The sequence below is a fragment of the Pelodiscus sinensis genome, chromosome 10 (assembly GCF_052426305.1).
Source record: "Pelodiscus sinensis isolate ZL-2025 chromosome 10, ASM5242630v1, whole genome shotgun sequence".
In the NCBI taxonomy this organism is placed as follows: domain Eukaryota; kingdom Metazoa; phylum Chordata; order Testudines; family Trionychidae; genus Pelodiscus; species Pelodiscus sinensis.
This window is the reverse complement of record NC_143061.1, coordinates 28,071,654-28,085,489: the sequence shown is the minus strand read 5'-3', so window position 1 is coordinate 28,085,489 and position 13,836 is coordinate 28,071,654. Positions and strand designations below refer to the sequence as shown.

At 42.7% G+C, this 13,836-nt stretch overlaps 1 long non-coding RNA gene across 1 annotated transcript in view; it reads right to left on the bottom strand.

The window, feature by feature from the left end:
- LOC142830774 (uncharacterized) overlaps positions 1–10,858 on the bottom strand; it is a 33,815-nt gene extending 22,957 nt beyond the window's left edge. The window contains exon 1 of the long non-coding RNA XR_012906244.2: positions 10,540–10,858. This is a non-coding gene — a long non-coding RNA (uncharacterized LOC142830774). The remainder of the gene's footprint in view (positions 1–10,539) is intronic.
- Between the last annotated feature and the right edge of the window lie 2,978 nt (positions 10,859–13,836).

Genomic DNA, 13,836 nt, shown 5'->3' with positions numbered 1-13,836 from the left:
AAAAAATTGATTGGGGGTTGTAAAGATACAATTAGATTGAATTCTGCCTTTAAACACATAAGAGTAACTGGTTGGACTTGAGGGTAGAATGTGGCTATTGCTGTATAATATCCTCTTTGTTTGTATGAAAATAACTGAATATTTGTTGACCTAGGGTTAGGTTCTGATCTCTAACTGGTGTATAGCTCGAGTAAATCCATCTAAGCTAATGGAGTAGTTCCAGTCTTATACCAGGGTATCTGAAGTCAGAATGTTCTTCTCTCTTTTCTTTTCTTTCCCCACACCCTCATTATCTCCTATAGGCAGATGGCTAAAAGGAAATGCAGCAGCTCCCCAGCTTGTCTCCTTTCCTTTTGTATGATACTCCTGGATGACTTGCAGTCACTGAAATTTTAAACCGCCAAAGTCCTCCACAAAGAATAAAATTATATTCAAAATTCTGCCCCTCCTTCCCAGTTCTGTTTGTGACCTTTTATCATCTGTCCTCCTACAAGTAGTCTTCTTGTAATTTACTGACCTAAGAGGGAAGGAAGGGCTATCTCAGTGAGTAAGGCTAGAGGATCAAGCTCTACATAAGAAAGTAAACTCAGGAATGGCTTAACTGTTTATCAGTCTGAATGGCATAGTGAATGATCTTCCTAAGACCTCTTCTGAAGTGCACTCCAGCTTCATTATTCACCCAAGTGCTGTTTAGCATGCTTGATAAAAAAGTAAGCTTCAACTCATTGGCAATCAATGACCCTTTTTCCAATTTCTTATTGTTCAAGTAACAGTATAAGGGTGTGTCTAGACTACAGGGTTTTGTCGACAAAAGTGGACTTTTGTCGACAGAACTATACCTGCATCTACACTGCCGCTGAGTTCTGTTGAACTCAGAACTCAGCAGTTTTGTCGACGGCTGTAAACCTCATTCTATGAAGAATAACACCTTCTGTTGACAGAGTTCTGTCGACAGAAGGCATTATTGCATCTACACTGTCCTTTGAGTCTACACTATCAGTCTACACTATCATGTCGACAAAGCGGCTTGCTCTGTTGACAGAATTGGATGTAGTCTAGACGCTCTTTGTCGACAGTATCTGTTGACAAAACTTCTGTCGACAAAAGCCTGTAGTCCAGACATACTCTTAAGTGATTTATATGGAAAGAATATGTAAAAGAAGTTAGGTCTTGTCTCCACATAAACTTTTACACCTCTGTAACTAAAGTTGTGATTTTAATGTAAATAATTTTCCTTCATTCAGTTTGTTACTGTACTTATTTATTTTATTTTAAAATATTGAAGTGAATTAAGTTAAATCGAAGTTAGCCACTCAAATACTAAGTGTCATCACAGAACTTTACAAAACTGATTTAAAAGCTGAGTTAAATTTAAACTGGAACAGGTTGGACCTCCCTGGTCTGGCATCCTTGGGACCTGAGTCACGGACCAGGGGAGGTAAAGGCTCCCTTCCTGTCCATCAGTCCTGCTTCCTGTCATAGGCCAGCTGCCCCCAGCACTGCCAGGGATGGGGTTATGCTCCCCAGCATGCTGACCCCAGCTGGAGCTGCACTCTTGCTGTCAGCCTAGACTGAATTCCCGGGCTCCAGTCCAGACTTTGCTCCCGGGCACCAGCCCTGTTGCCTCTGGCCTGGGCAGAGCTGCATTCCGCAACTGTGCTGCCCCAAGCAGGGTTGTGCTGCCATCCGCCCTGACTCTGGCCGGGTGGGGCTGCACTCCATGCTGTGCCGGCCCTGCTATCACCAGTGCTATGCTCCTGGCCAGGACTGTGCTCCCTGTGGCCAGCCCTAGCCAGGGCTACACTCCTCACCAGGGCTGTGCTCCCTGCTGCCAGTCCCAGTTTAGGCTATGCTCCTTACTGTGCTAATCCTGCTACCCACCCAGGCTGTGCTCCCTCCCCTACCAGCCCAGCCTCTGAACCTGGCCAGCCGGGGCTCCCTGGTCCAGCAATATCCAGACCAGAGAATCCCAGATTTTAGAGGTTTAACCGGCATAATTTCTGTGTTGACAAGGCCTCAGAATTTTCAGTTATAATGAGCAATTTCTACTGCTGTAAATTACTATCTCATCAGACTATTCATTCCATCTTTTAGTAATCCCTTTACAAAAACATTCTGTAACAACCTCTTTATGTACTCAGCAATCTGTATGTTCCTGTGACGGATGGCTTGCTCTGTCTCACAAATTTCAAATAAATCAGCAGTGAACAGATCGCTCTACATCTGAGTCAAGTCTTAGACGTGGTTTAGACAAGTAAATCTGTCTTCTGCCATTGCCTCCTCATATGCTGCAGTTAAGAGAAATTGCCAGTGAGTGAACGTTCTCGTGCTGTGTTTTGGGTCACCATTAACAATTTCTATATTCTGTGTGAAATCAGGTCTGCTCTCTGGCTACTTCCAGGCTAGGGGTAAGAAAGGCAGCCAACTCATAGGCAATGTTCCTTCTAATCTTCTTCTACCCATTCCAGAATAATTTTTTCTCTGTGCACCCAGGCATGTGTGAATGTGCAACACCAGTAGAAACAAAAACCAACTGAGGCTGCTCTGCTAATCAGCTGGGTAGCATTTAAAAATCCTGAATTACCTCACAAGCTCACAGCTTTCAGGGGACACTGTTCATAGGTAATGAAGTATAAGAAACAGGATTAAGACAGTGACAGGGATTGAAAAAAATCAGAGATAAGTAAACTTAGTGAGTGAGATGCTACTAGCATAGAGTCAGAGATGGATCAGTTCCTGCTTTGATGGGAAAGTGAGAACTAAAGGGGCCACCTTTCTTTGGGCCTGCCCTGCAGAGCCCCACTAGAGATATGAGTTGAGTGGAAGGACTGGTCCTGACTAACACGATTAAGTCACAAATGGGTGCAGGAGGAAGGGAGTGAGTGGTCACACACACCACTGCCCCCCCGACACCAGCCTGCAGAGCTAGCCAACCACAGAGAGGAATGCATGCTGTGTTTAATGGAAATAGCAGCATCTCATCTGGGAGCTTCCATCCAGACCCATGCCTACTGATGCAGTAAGGGTATGTCTACACTTGCCCCCTAGTTTGGACCAGGGAGGCAAAGAAAGCATACTGAAGTTGCTAATGAAGCGTGGAATTTAAATATCCTGCTCTTGATTAGCATATTCACGGCCGGTCGCCATTTTAAAATGCCGGTAGCCCGAATTAACTTGCTGCGTGTAGACGCGGTGGTCCCATCCAAAACCCTTCCCTCGAATTAACTATTACTCCTCGGGATTGGACTACCATGTATACACGCGGCAAGTTAATTCGGGCTACTGGCATTTTAAAATGGCAATCAGCCACGAATATGCTAATCAAGCACGGGATATTTAAATTCCGCGCTTCATTAGCAACTTCGGTATGCTTCATTTGCCTCCCTAGTCCGAACTAAGGGGCAAGTATAGACATACTCTAAGATAATGTAATGTGCATTTCTCTCTGTGGTTGGCTGGCTCTGCAGGCTGGTGTTGGAGGAGGGCGGGGGGAAGGGGGCGTGTGAATGTTAAGAGCTAATTAGAAACAAGGCAGTTGTCCTCTCATTCTGTGTGTAACTTTTAATTTACTCAAATGGGATGAATAGTGAGTATTTGGGTGTGTCTAGACTACAGGTTTTTTTTTTAAAGTAGCCTTTTTTCGAAAAAACATCACCTAGAAGTTCTTCTAGACTGCAGCTGTGTTCTTTTGAAAGTAAATCGATTGATCAGTTTTTTTGATCATGGTAAACCTCATTTTACAAGGAATAATGCCTTTTTTCGGAAGTACTCTTTCGAAAAAAGGCACTATTGAATGCAAACTGTGCTTTTTCGAAAGAGCGTCTAGACTCTTTTGAAAAAGTGGCTCACCTTTTCAAAAAATCTGCTTGTAGTTTAGACACTTTCTTTCAAAAGAGGCTTTTAGTCTAGAAGGAGCCTTAGTTTCAGAGTAAAGAGAAAAAAGACCAACATTAATATTCGATTAACTGAACGTGCTAAAATTAGATCAAGCTGGAACTGTAATATGCAGAGCCCTGATGTACTGTTCAACACACATGCTCTTTTAGAAGTTGAATTCCTTTGTCAGGCACCAACAAACATAGCTTGCACAGGGGGGAGGGATAGCTCAGTGGTTTGAGCATTGGCCTTTCAAACCCAGGGTTGTGAGTTCAATCCTTGCAGAGGCCACCCTGGGATTTGGGGCAAAAATTCATCAGGGATGGTACTTGATCCTGCTGCAAGGCAGGGTGAGTGGGGCAGCCACCCCGGGCCCTGCACTTCAAGAAGCCCTGCGCATGCGCCGTGGCAAAGGAGGGCCCCACGAAATTGTGCTGCCCTGGGCCCCGCAAAATGGTCATCTGCCCCTGCTCCTCAGTGATCTCTTTGAGTATTCTAGGATGCATTTTATCCAGGCCTGGTAGCTTGAAAATATCTAACTTTTTAAAGTAATTTTTAACTTTTTCTTTTCCTAATTTAATTTTGGAACCTACCCCATTTTCACTAGCGTTCACTATATTAGGTGTCTAATCAGCACCAATCTTGTTGGAAATAGACACAAATAAGTCATTAAGCACCTCTTCCATTTCCACATTCTGTTATTGTTTTTCCCTCTTCATTGAGCAGTGGGCCTACCCTGTTCTGGTTCTTCCTCTTGCTTCTAATATATTTGAGGAATGTTTTCTTGTTACCCTTTATATCTCTAACTAGATTGAGCTTGTTATGTGCCTCCACCCTTTTCATTATGCCCTTATATACCTGGGTTATTTATTTGTATTCTTCCTTTGTAAAGTGACACAGTTTCCTTTTTTAGTAGGATTCCTTTTTGATTTTTAGATTACTCAAGATCTCCTGGTTGATCCAGGGTGGTCTCACGCCATACTTCCTATCTTTTCTATGTAGTGGAATAGTGTGCTCTTGCACTCTTAATAATGTCCATTTGATAAACTGCTGCCTTCTTGCTTTTAGATTTGCTTACCAACCAGCTCCTTGATTTTACTAATGTCTGCCTTCTTGAAATCCATTGTCTTCATTTTGCTATTCTCCCTCCTACCATTCCTTAGAATCATGAACTCAACCATTTCATGGTCACTGTCACCCAAGCTGCCTTCTGCTTCCAAATTCCCAACCAGTTCTTCCCTATTTGTTAAAATCAAAGCTAGAACATCCTCCTCACTAGGGGTATGTCTACACTACCACCCTAGTTTGAACTAGGGTGGTAATGTAGGCAACCGGAGTTGCAAATGAAGCCCGGGATTTGAATCTCCTGGGCTTCATTTGCATCTTGCCGGGCACCGCCATTTTTAAATGTCCGCTAGTGCGGACTCCATGCCCCGCGGCTACACGTGGCACGGACTAGGCACGTGGAACGAGGAGTAACGGTAGTTCGGAATAGGAAGCCTAATCCGAACTACCTAGTCCGTGCCGCGTGTAGCCGCGGGGCACTGTGTCCGCACTGTGTGCGGACATTTAAAAATGGCGGCGCCCGGCAATAGGCAAATGAAGCCCGGGAAATTCAAATCCTGGGCTTCATTTGCAACTCCGGTTGCCTACATTACCACCCTAGTTCAAACTAGGGTGGTAGTGTAGACATACCCTAGCAGTTTTCTTCACCTTTTGAAAGAAAAATTGTCTCCAATACATTCTAAAAACCTGTTGGGTAATCTATGCCCTGCTGTGTTGTTTTCCCAACAGATACCTGGATAGTTGAAGTCCCCTATCACCACCAAGTCCTGTGCTTTGGATGATTGTGTTAGTTGTTTTTAAAAGGCCTCATCCACCTCTTCTTTCTGTTTGGGTGTTCTGTAATGACCCCTGCCATGATGTCATCCTTGGTTTTTTACCCCTTTTAATCTTTCCTAGAGACTCTCAACAAGTCTGTTTCCTACGTCCATCTCAACCTCCGTCCAAGTACATACATCTTAATATATAAAGCAACACCTCCTCCCTTTTCCCCCTTGTCTATATCCTCTTTATAACAGCCCTTACCATATTTGAAGACAGTTATCAGGTTCCTCTTCAGTTGTCTTTTCTTAAGATTAACCATGCCAGTTCTTTAATTTTCTTCATTGGTCATATTTTCTAAATCTTTTATCATTCTTCTTGCTGCCTGTGGACTCGTTTTTCCAATTTGTTCAAATCTTGCTAAAAGTGTGGCATCCAGCACCAGACAGAATTAAGCCTTGCCCCAGGTCCAAGTAGAGTAGAATATTCCTGCTAATTCACCTCAGAATATTAGCCTAGTTTGTACCCTCACCCCACTATTGATTCATATTCAATTTGTGACCTACTGTAACCTCCCCAAATCCTTCTTAACAGTACTTTAGGAGGAGTTCTTGAAAAAACAAATGGACAGATGGATAAACTTGCTCACTCACATACTAATACATACATAAATATGAATGAGAGGGAGAGAGGTCTATAGAGAGGTTTATAGCCAAGTTTAGCCTTGCATGGAATCATTTAATTTATATTAAAAACAACAACAACAACAAATGGTCTGATAGCACTTTATAGACTAACAATACATGTAGATGGTATCATGAGCTTTCATGGGCACAGCCCACTTCTTCAGATGACCAACTAACATGTTTTGTTAGTCTATGAAATGGTTCCAAACCATTTGTTGTTTTTTTTCTATACAGACTAACTCAGCTATCCCCTGAAGCTTAATTTATATTGTCAGTAATCTATCAAAACTCACTGTATAGATCAGTGTTTCTCAACCAGTGGTACAAGTTCCCTTAGGGGCACTCGAGAGAAGTCCGGGGGGTAAATCAACACAACTGAAATTTGGAGAAAGCTGAATTTTTGTTCTAAGTTTTACAGCGCTTCATTATTTTTGTACTTTTTACAGCCAAAAATTTCATTGCCCACTCAGCTACAATTAAGTTAATAAACAAATGTGTTGCAATGATAGAAAACAATTGTGTGTGTCTGAAAACTGTAGGTACCGGGGGTACTTTTTTTTTAAAGGGGGTACTTATATATATATATTTAAAGGGGGTACTTTATAAAAAAAGGTTGAGAAACACTGTTATAGATCATTTATCAATCAAGCATAATACTAGTCATTTGGGCTTCTTTTATATTTATCCTGGGACTTTTAAAACTTGTTACTGTAATTGCTTAGGAATAAGACCAGTGCTGAGAGTTTGAGCAGCATTAGGACTAGGAGAAACTTGAAAAAAAAAACAGAAAAAATAATATGGAAAAATACTGAGGTAAATGCTGCCAGCAGAATTTGATGGCATTTCTGATCATAGAAAAGCAGGAAAAATGTTTCAGAGAAAAGCACAGTAAAATTATACATTTGACCAATTCTTACTTGATCAAAGCATATTTTGTGCCAAGGGCAAGCGTTAAATAGGCAATTGTTCTAAAGCAATAATTTACTTCCAAAAATATGATTATTTAAACATTTGGCAATGGAAAAGTGAAATGAAATCCTAGTCACATCAAGCCGAAGGCCAAGTCACAGGTTTCTTTGTTTTTCAAAACAAAGAAACAGCACCCAGTGGGAATAGATGCTAACTGCAGAAGTGCATGGATTGTCCTTTTGGCATTTTTTGGTGACTGTGTCGGAGAAGACCTCTGATGCTAACAGCCACCCTGGCCTGCTCACAGAGGGGCACAGGGGGCACTTGCCCCGGGGCCTGGTGATTCAAAAGGTCCTGGGGCTCCCGGTCATTGATTCTGCTACTGCCTGGGCTCTTTAAATTGCCACCAAAATGCTGTGCTGTACACTCTGGGCAGCACTGAGGGTGGGGGAGGGGGCAGTGCTGAGAGCTGCCTGGGAACTGATGTGGTGTGCCCCTGGAGGTACTCGGGGCTGGCTGCCCTGCCCCTTCCACCCGAGATCCTGCTCCTTCTGGGAGCGTGGAGCAGGGCCAAATCACACCTTGCCCAGAGGCCAGGGGCCTGTGAAGGATGGCACCCCTCCAGCTATTTTTCACCAGCTTTTCTTGAAGATCAGAAAATCCAATCTGTGACCTGGTGCAGAAGCAGAGACAGCTCTGTTAATCCTGAAGAAATCGATTTATATTTGCATGAGACAACTTCTGTAGGTATCAAAGGTAGAAAATCAGTGTGTGCAATGTTTTAATCTTTCACTGCAGCTCATCAAAAGCTAGAGATCTTGACCTTGTCTGCCCCCTCCCAATAAGTGCTTTCTCCCTTCCTTCGACAGCTCCCGAAGGACAGAGACTAAGAATTAGAACTAATCATAGGATTAGAAAGGATTAACTATTAGGAGCATGTCATATTCATGATTTATGTGATATGACTGAACTGGAAACCTGCCTGTTAACGGCAGGATTGTTTTGTTGAAATGACTTAATTTGGGGCATTTTTTAAAACTTTCTTCCTTGTTAAGCTGCTTTTCACTAATAACGTCCACTTCTATCACTCCTCTTTTAATCAGAAAACTACTATAAATACTGTTGTTCTTTCCCTTTGTGATCAATAAAGCCTACTCTGAATGTGACAGATATACCAAGGGGAATAAAGATTATGAGGGAACTGAATCCACTAAGGCCAACAGGCATTACAGCAGGAGTGGGGAAACTTTTTTGGGTTGGGGGCCGGTGACCTATAGAAGAATCATTCGGGGGCTGGTGGCTGTGGGGAGGGGCTGTGCGGGCTCCCCAATGTGGGGGAAGGCCCTAAGCCTTGGGAGAAAGATCCAGGCAACCCAGGGGCTGCATCCGGCCCTTGGGCCTGAGGTTCCCCACCCCTGCTTTACAGCATGATCGCTATACAGTGTTCAGACTTATGGAGAAACTGATTGAAAACACAAGTTAGGAGACTAGATGCTACAGAAATGACATTCTACTTTGTCTTGGAGTTTTACTTCATCCAAGAGGTGGCTATTTGAGCAACAGTCCTAAGAAATAATTTTGTAGGCTGTACCAAAAATCAAAACAAACCCCCAAATCCAAAAAAGGCTTTCAAATTGCTTAAAAGTCATGCTCAACATAAGCAAGGTGAAAATAAGATAATATATTTTAAGATATTGTAAATTAAACAATATATATTTTCCTCCACACTCTAGATCAATGGAAGAGCAAGTTATTAAAGAGTCTTTTGAAGAGGGGTAGATATTAACCCCAGAATTTCTCAAATACATTTTCAAAATTCTTCTGTATAATAGTTTTTTTCTTTCTGACAGTAAAGTACTCCCAGGTTGTCTCAGTTGTATCCCTTGCTTATAGCTCCTAAATCAGACTTTCAAACAACAGAAGATCAGAAATAGAAAAATATGTAGCTGAAGTTGGTTTACCTTAAGCAGAGCTTGGCGCCGTCCCCACCACGGTAGGCCAACAGGAGCAAATTGCTAGTGCAGTGAATGAAGACGTGCCCTTTGGGTTTAACTATCACTTTCAGATGTTATAAGAACTGCCCTTCTCTCCCCATAATTTTCCATGAGGTCATGCATTTTTTTAATTAATATTTGCAAGACTACATTCTTAAAACAGTCTGATCATGGTTTCTAAATTTATGCATGCAGATCAGGCAGACTGACATGAAATAGAATTTGTGCATGCAACTTTGGGTATGCCTAGCATATTTGTGTAGGCAAATTCCATCATAACTGCCCATGCAAATGAGCATCTGCTAATGAAAAGGCTATTTTTTGGAATCAGGTAAAAGTATAAATCCACTAACTAACCCTTACTCTCATTCCTAATCCAGCTCCCTAAAAAGAGACAATCATGCTCTCCTATGGAGCTACTCTATTTATTAGTCCCCAATCTCTCAATTCCCTTTCCCTTCCCACGTGCTTAAAGCTAGGTATGGTTTTTAAAAAACTGATGAAACCTTTTCTAAAAATAAACTGTGCATTTTAGACTATGATGAATTTTTCATGAATTAACAAATAACAGTAAGTAAAATTTGTCTTCCAGTTCAGTGTTTGGTTTTCAAAACCAAATTACCAAAATCACTTATTTAAGCCCTAACATTTTGTTGAAAAACCTGAACACTTTCACACACAACTTTCAAAACCAAAATTACTACAAATACAAGGGTTTTACCAGCACTAATTAACTGTGCCTTGTGTATGTACATTTACATCATAACAAACAACTACATGCTGAGACATTCTGGGGAAGGAGTGGAGGCTGAGAAGGGCAATAAGGTCAAGAGTGTGTAGGAGTAAGGCAGGAGTGGGGAACCTAAGGGCCAGGGGCTGGATGCGACCCCTGGCTTGTTTGCATCCGGCCCTTGGGGCTCCTCCCAGGATTGGGGAGCCCACGCTGGTGCTCCAGCCCCTCTGTTGTCCACCATGGGGCACACAAAATCTACTAGCCTGGGCTCCCCTAGGCTGTGGTGCCTGAGGGGAATGTAGGAAGTGTCTTTCTCCTTCTCAGTCGGGAACCATGGCAGTGAGGGTTTGGTCTGGGGTTTGTTTGTTTGTAGTTTTTGGTTTTTTGCTTCTCACTTGTGTGCAATCCCCGACTGATTTTTCTGTGGGTCAGCAGCCCCCGACCCAAAAAAAGGTTCCCCACTCCTATAAGAAATATGCATATAATCTATTCTCTAGAAAGTGCTCTGCCACCTTACCTTGTCTAAGCCTGGAGTCCTCTTGTGACCAGAGATTCTGCATGCTTTTAGAAACAGTCCTGCAGCCCACAAGAAATTATCTGATTGACAATGAAGATTAAACCTCCACACACACACACACGAAGAAAAATCAGTCTCAGATCTTTAGCAGCACACAGCTGATGGACTAGCATAAAACTTTTTTTTTTTTTAGTAGAGAATATGGAGCAATTATAGACCTTCTTCACAAGAAAGAGGGATTACATTTTAGAGAGAAACCTTGTTATTCAGAAACCTGATTTTGCTGTCCTTCCTCATGCAAAACTCCCGTTCAACTGAAGTTCAGCATACAAGAGGACTACAGGATCAGGCTTTCAGAAATGTGGGGGGAAAACCAGAGACCTCAGGCAATGATAAACAGATTGGCTTTGCTCATTTAAACAAAAGATAAACGTATCAAATGTGTGCCAATTACTGTCCAAACTGCTTTCAAAACAGCAATTTTACATGTCTCTCTATAATTGGATTGTACATCAAAGTTATTGAACTGTCAAAAGTCAATGAAACACTGGCTGAGGAAGGTTCCCAGGAGCAAGTTCTGGAATTAGCACATCCTGTTTATAGTTTGCCTTCTGTTTTCCAATCTGAGCTGTTGGTAGCAACTTGTTTAACTGGAAAAAGTTTTCATTTAGGACCATTGTGCCCGACCCTTGAGATGTTGCAAAGAGTTTTTTCCATTTGCATATTTGACACAGGGACCTAGCACACACACCCCGTGCTTTGAACACAAGGACTGCACCTTATTGTATCAAAAGTGGCAAGAAATGACAGGGCGGCCACTGTCTGCAGAAGGGAGAGCTTGCTGACCAGAGCTTGGTGAATATCTGACTTTTTGGTTCACTGGCAATTTTGTATAAAACAGTGGGTTTCAACAAAATAAAAATGTTGTGATTTGATTTTGAGCATGTATAGGGATTTTTTAAAGAACTTTTTTTAAAATAATTTCAAACCAAAATATTGATGAATTTATTTTTTAAAGGGGAAAATGAAACATTTAGACTCCAGAATTCGTTGGTTTTTTCTCTCGCCCTAAGCCAAAATAATTAGTGAGATGTGTTTTTGCAAAGCTTTTGTATTCCCAAATCTGCTACTCACTCCCAAGAAGGGAGCTGGCGCAAAATCCTGCCCTCCTCTAATGCTGAGTCATTTTATGGTGAAGGAAATTCCTTTTCACTGTATCAACTTGTTCCCAAAGGACAGTTCAGCATGCAAAGGTAGCACCTGCTAAGGACAAAATTAGACACAACATGAAATCTATTTATACTCACTATGTCCAATGTACAGATAAGACATTTGAAAACAACTATATGCTACAGATACCTCCCCTCCAATACCCTTCTTTGTACAAGGATTCCTGTTTTATTTGTTTGCTTGCTGTGGGATGGTGACAATATAAGTAAGATCTATTGTGCTATTGGAAATGAATATTTTGCTATGTTCTTATAGCTGGAAGAGACACAGCAGCATTTAATATGCTATAACTATCATGGGCAATGAGCTATATATGCCTGAGCTCCACCAATATACAGGAATGTGGGCCTGGCTCCAGAAATGTTTGGACTTATATTTTCAGAGCCATCCCATACATAGGAGTGACTGGGGCAGCTGCCCTGAGTCCTGTGCTGAGAGGGATCTGCTCTTCAGGGAGACACGGGGTCCAGGTCAGCCTGGGGAGTTAGTGAGGAGCCTGCTGCCAGCAGCAGTAAGCAACCCAGCCCCAGCCTGCTCTGCTTTGCCTTGCCAGGTCCTAGTGTTGCTTGGAGGAAGCTAGAAAGGAGGTTTGGGGGAAGCTAAAGGGTAGGGGCAGGAAGAGTCAGGGCTTTGTGGAGAGAGGCAGGGACAGAGCAGAGGTGGGAAGAGGCTGAGTGAAGTGGGGTGGTCGGAGCCAGGTTGCTTGCTGGTGCCTGGCCCCCCAACCCTTCAGACTGTCTTAGACCATGCATCCCCCAGAGATGTGGGGCCTCCAAAGCATGAGGCCTGGGGTAGTTGCTCCAGTTCATCCTATGGACGGGACTGCACTGCTTGGACCCCTTTTGGCCACCACCAACACTTATACAAACCTGGAGATGATATTTAAATTGTAACATTTTCAGGGAAGGAACTGACTTTTGGTTGTGTTTTACAGTGCCCCGCACAATGGGTTTCTAGCATTCGATTGAGTCCACCACAGTACAAATAATCATACTCATAAGTGTAGAAATAAAGACCAAATCCCAGGCAACGATCACACAATCAGAAAAGACCTTATGATTTGCAGCACTGATACCACTCAGCAGTATTTATACTGGTTTTAGACTTGTGCTTGACCATGTAAGATACTCAATCAGGGTCTTTTCTACAATGCATTTCAATATTAGATTATGTGCAAATTTTATAATAAAAAAATCCTCGGTTGCTCGAGCTATAACACTATTAAGGGCCATATTCAGTCTGGTTCTGATTCTCTTACCAGCATTTCTGAACCATTGAACAAAATAGGAAAAGTAGCAAGTTTCTACATGTTGCAAAGATTAAAAGCAACCTGCTGTCAAAAACAATGTTGTTACCTAGGGATTAGATTACTTCCTGGGCTCTATATGGATATACATCTGAAATTCCCTTAGAAACTGAAGCTATTGCTTGTGTTCAATCATTACTCATGCTTGCCAGAGATCTGCTTTAGTTAGTGTCTGAATTCTAACTGATCAGTGGTGCCTCTCAGTGAAATAATGGCCACTGGCTCTTGGTAGCGCCTCTGAATATAACGATATATAAACATTAGCATAATAGAGTTTCAGATCTTTATAATCCACCTGCTTGCTAAGCTAAGTGCTTAATTAGTCCTTGAGGTCCCCTGTGCTGTCACATATGCCTGTGGGGCGTCTCCTAGGAGACACTGGCACCATTGCAGACAGCAGGGGGCATGTCCACTTGTGTAGTTGTTCCATGTCCTGGGTCTTTATCTGAACCTACTGTGATAGCTGCCTGTCTATGGCCTCTTGGGCAAAAGGGCAGTGTTAGTGTCAGTTGCCCTTACCTGTTCCATACCTACAGCTCTTCTGGGATTTAGAGAAACTGTCACCTGTTTCTTTGGAGTGGGTATCCAGTTGGGGCAGGATACACTCCGCAGGCCAGATTCAGCCTGCCAAGACATTTTATCCAGCCCATGGCCCTCCTGCTCAGACCCTGAGGCTGTTCAAAACAGCTGGTGGGTCCCCTCTGCCAGGGGTGCATGCACCTAGAGGGAACCACCAGCTTTTTTAAACCATGAAGTGTGCC